We start from the raw sequence: 5231 nt of genomic DNA on the forward strand, positions 1-5231 counted from the left end.
GGGGGGGAAGCATGCAGGAGCCCGGCTATCTAATTAGATTAAGCGGCGGTGCGGGCCGGGCGGGCTGCGGGCGGACGGACGGGGGAATACTGCGGTAATGACTGCTATCACCGCGCACTGTTTCTAATGGGCTCTGAAGCGCTGCCACACACACACACACACACACACACGCACACTGAGGGAGGGGTGGTGGCTTCAAACCATTAACACCGAGGGAGGCGGTGGTGGTGGTGGTGGTGGTGGTGTTGGGGGGGGGCATAACAAATCTAATCTGACATGACACCCTTCTGTTTCAGTGTGCTGTTAACCAGAAAGCCTCAAGTCTCATATCAGCTGACTGCAAAACTTGTTTCTGTTTCTGACAACATATTATTATCATAAGTGCTCAATTACACATTAGATTGTCACATTATACACCACCAGAGACACTCACTCCCCTGAAAACAACGTCTAACTGTTGTTTTCCCCATAAAACACACACATCACACACTATAGCAGGTTACCACACTTACACTATCCTACACAAAGTATTCCAGCAAAAAAAAAAAAATCATGTCTCACCTGAGCAAAGAACAGGAGTTGATTATGGATTAGCACGTTTGGAATAAAATTCACGCAGAAACAATGGCAGAAATAATTGGGAACAAAAAAAAAAAAAAAAGGAGACTGCAGGTGTGTAGAGATGAGTTTTCAGTCGGGATGTCTCTGAGGTGCAGCGAGTAGGATTTCAGGAGCCTGGGGGACTGCAGGATCTGAGGCAGGTATGAATGAGCACAGATTCGTGTTGGTGCCAGATTTAAGACAGAGAGTAAAACCTTGAAATCAGTTTCAAATCTCTGCTGGAAACCAAAACGGGAGCCGTGTGATCTCTCTTGTTTGCAGTCTGCAGCTTTTACAAGCTGAAGATGTGAATTCTGCATGTAAAAAGAGAGACACACGGCTGCTTTTACTGAATGGTTTTTGTTTTTTGGTGATTTTGGTAATAAAAAGGAATCACAAAGCTCATTGCTGAAGAGTATCAACCTCTACGAGAACCCGAAAAGTGATTCCACGGCTTTTATTTTCCTCAAAGTTGCCCAGGAAAGTCGGGTAATTATTATTTTTTGGAAAGAGGTGAGCAGGAAGGCATCTGTTCTGCTCTAAGGTGTGGTTACTCTGCAACATGAAGCCGACAGCTACCCAACTGAGCATAAGGACAAACATCCTGAGGTTTCCGGGAGGTAAACTCTTATCAAATGATGGATTTTGAAGTGATTTAGTAGTTTGGAAAAGTTTTTGGAAATGTCTGGGGATTTATCAGGTGACAGTTTTATTTTGAAGGACAGAGGCAATGATAAAAACATTAAATGTGACTGTTTTCATGCCAAAAAAAGGTTGATGTGCCCCCCCTCCTCCTATGATTTTATTCACCAGGGACAGCAATCATTCTTTGGGACAATAAATCTCTCCACTGGTAGTCATCTAATTCATTTTCATGTCAGCGTTTCCAGTCTGGTTTGGATGCTACATCTCAGCTGCTTGTTGGTGCATTTATTCCATTTTTGAAAATCACAGCTCGGTACTGACAAGTTTGTCAGCCGCACACAGTGACCTGAGTGTAAACGAGTTTCAATGGGACTGTCCGAAAGATCCAGGAGGTGTGGGGACTGAATTTTAATACCCCCTGAAATATGACCCATAATCTGACATAGATCACATGAGGGTGGAGTTTATTTTCCTGCTCCAGGTGAAGGCAGGAAGGTAGCAGGAGGTTCCACAGCATCCAACAACTCATGACATCTGCCAGTAGTGTAACAGTAGTGGTAGGTGTCATTTATATTTATTTTTTTATTTTATTTTATTGTATTTGCATGTAAGTGGGATAGGCTCCAGCACCACGTGACCTTAGTGAGGATTAAGCGGTGTATAGATGATGGATGGATGGTATTTGCATGTTCATCAATAACAGCTGACTCCTATCTCAGTCAGTTCAAGACGTAATTTATTCTAAAAATTCATGAATGACCACTTCAGTGTACAGTCATCCTCAAATGTATTCACACCCTCCCATTAAAGAAGAAAAAAAAAACAGCTGTTACTGAAATAAGCTGAAATTGACAAAAGCAATAATAAATAAAAATTTAATGAAAATCCTGACATTGCTTTTGAATTGTGGTTCAACAGAAACTTTTTTTTTTTAAAATACGCACACAAGCAAACAAGCATGATGGGACCCATGAAGTAATATTTTGTTGAACAACCCTTTGAGCCAATCACTGCAGCCAAGTGTTTTCTGTAACTCTCAATCAGACTTCTGCACCTGTTGACAGGTATTTGGATTTCACTGTTCATCAGCAAAGTGCTCTAATTTGTCCAGGATTTATTTATTTTTTTAAATTATTCATTTCAACCACAATTCAGAAGCAATGTCTTATTTCACGAAATGATAATTTAACAATTTTTTATTTATTGTTACTTTTTCAGTTTCTCGTTATTTGAGTGACTTTTGTGAATTTCACCTTTTCTTTAATGGAAGGCTATGAATACATTTGAGGACGACTGTACACCTGACAGCAGCTGATGTTTCCTCCTGAGCAGCTGTTTACATGCGAACACTAAGGTGCCTGCTTTTATTTTGAAGGAGAATAGGCAGCTATCACAAATATATACTCATACCAGCATAATATATGCAGTGGTGTACACACAGTACATGCTATGAACTGTGAATGAACATTACTTATTATTCAGTATTGTTATTATTTTTTGTCTTTTTCTTTTTTTTTTTCCTTTCTCAATCCTTCCCCAACACCACACTGCATGTACTTATCACACTGATGGAGGAACTTAAACCTGAATGGAGGAACGACAATGAGATTCTGTGCTGCTTCCGCTGGTTTTACAAACTCTGTTCTCTCAGTTCATCACAAGATGGCATCAAAGAGCTGAAATATTTCACCTCTGGCTGCACAGTCAAAGAGCCGCTCTCACTGATTTCACTTGAGCTTGTTTGTATTACACACATTGCACATTTTACATATTGTGTGTTTTATGTCTTTTGTGTATTTCTGTGTGAGTTTAGCCTCGGGACAATAAAGGTGATATTGATGTTTGACCACGTATATTTTTACAATGAAACTCTATACAACATAGGTAAACTGTCACATATTAAAGGACAGATTCACATTTCTCAAGTCTGTTTTAATAAAATACTTACATGCCAATAAGCACACTGGAAGAATGTAAGTCACTGTAACTAATCTTCTTGTCCATGAGGGATACAATCCTGTCCCTGTTCTGTCAAAAGACGCATTTTAAAGTTCACATGAAGTTATTATGGGCTGCAAGGTGGCCCGGTGGTTANACACACACACACACACACACACTACTATTCCATCCGAAAAGCTTTACAATAGCGGAAGCAGGCTGGATTTTTTTTCAACGCGCCATTATCACATCTGGGGATGTGCGCGCACGCCGTTGCGTCGGGCCGGTGGTATTAGATGAAATCAGGCGGGATTACACGGCTATAGACCAAATTATCAGATCCCCCCCTCACACCCTCCACCTCCCAGCCTCCCCTCTATTCCCTCTGTTTGATGTGTGCCACTAATGTGACGGGTGAGTTAAAGTAGAAACGAGGGGCATCCAAACTTTGCGCATCCACGTAGCTCATACATGTTGTGATGTATGGATGACATTGGAGCGAGGGGGATCTGTACATTAAGTGAATCCCTCATTTTGCTACACTGGGACCACTTGGAAACCTCTAAAAGGACCCCAGACCACAAACCCCTCTCATCTGCGCACTGCTCAGTGTCTGGTGTCTACATAGAGAGCCATGCACATGCAGATAGATCCTCTCTCCAACACTCCACCACCACAATCCATATCCATCCATCCCTCCTCCTGCCTGTAATGTACAGGCGTGTTTATGGCCGCCGTAGTTAAGTCGTTGTTAATTTTACACTAAACGGGTTGTTATGAAGATGAATGGCAGGAAGAGGATGATACACTTGGGACAGCCGGGCATTTTTCTGTTCTGAGAGGATTGCTGTATAGCTACAGGGATGCGTAAAGGGAAGAGATGTCAGGGAACAGCCGTCCGCAGGGGCCTATTTGTGCTGTAAAGATGTAGGCTACTTGAACACATCATGGTCAGACTGCTGAGAGCTGACACATAATCTAAGATCATTTCAAGGAGCTTTTTTTTTTCATATCAGGATTTAGGTTAGTGGAAAAAGTTTGATTTTTGGCTAATATACAAAACGTAAACTCGAATAAACCCAAGAGATGATTAGAAAAAATGCCAACCACTATGGATGGGGTTTGGTTGAATGAAGTCTGAGGAGGTCGTAAGTGCACAGAAGTCTCTCTGATACTCACATTTTCTTGCCAAAGGGAACATGGGCAGCACCAGCTGACGGACCGGTGCGCTTCCGAGTGAATAAACTCGTCTAATTAGCCCCATCACATTTAACATAACATATACAGAGCAGCAGTGAAATGTAAAAGCTCCACTGCTTCCGTATGAGCTGACTGTGGTGCGTTGTCCAAACGTGGACTCCAGCGCCCTCTTGTGTCCAAACACAGACGGTGCGAGAGCGCAGGAAAAAACGGAACGTGGGGCCCCGTTGAAGTCCGCAGCCTCGGCGCAGGGCCCGGACAGCACCGGGCTCCGGGACGGTACACGCGCTGTCTGGATCGTACTTTTACAAATTTTAAAAGATTAATTTAAAACAACAGATGCTATTTTTTTTAATATAAAATGAAAGTAGAGCAGGAGCTGGCGTTGGAGGAGATTTGAGAATAAACTCAACCAGAACCGTTTGTTGGATATGGATCTGACACATTTATCAGAAGTGATGGCTCAGATTGTCTGATAACAATAACTGTCACTCTTTTGTTTTGTTTTTACTTTCTTCTTTCTCTTTATTTTTCATTCGGAAACTGGTGTTTTAAAATGAAACCGAAAAACCCTGAAATCCTCAATAATCGGTAGAATCCTTCAGCAAAATATCACATTTGATTTGGATCTTTAAGGTTTATTTTCTAACAAAAAATTAATTAAAATAGGATAAAACACACATCACGTTAAAATGCTGAATCCAACCTGGAGCATTATTCTTTAAATAAGTTTAAGACAAAATACTTCTTTTCTCAAGACTGTTTCAGGTAAATTGTTTGCTTTTAAAATGTTTGCATTTTCTTTATTTAGGCTGAAAATCTGACACAATATAGATAAAATAATGTGA

This window comes from Stegastes partitus, unplaced genomic scaffold, assembly GCF_000690725.1.
Source record: "Stegastes partitus isolate 25-593 unplaced genomic scaffold, Stegastes_partitus-1.0.2 Scaffold683, whole genome shotgun sequence".
Classification (NCBI taxonomy): domain Eukaryota; kingdom Metazoa; phylum Chordata; class Actinopteri; family Pomacentridae; genus Stegastes; species Stegastes partitus.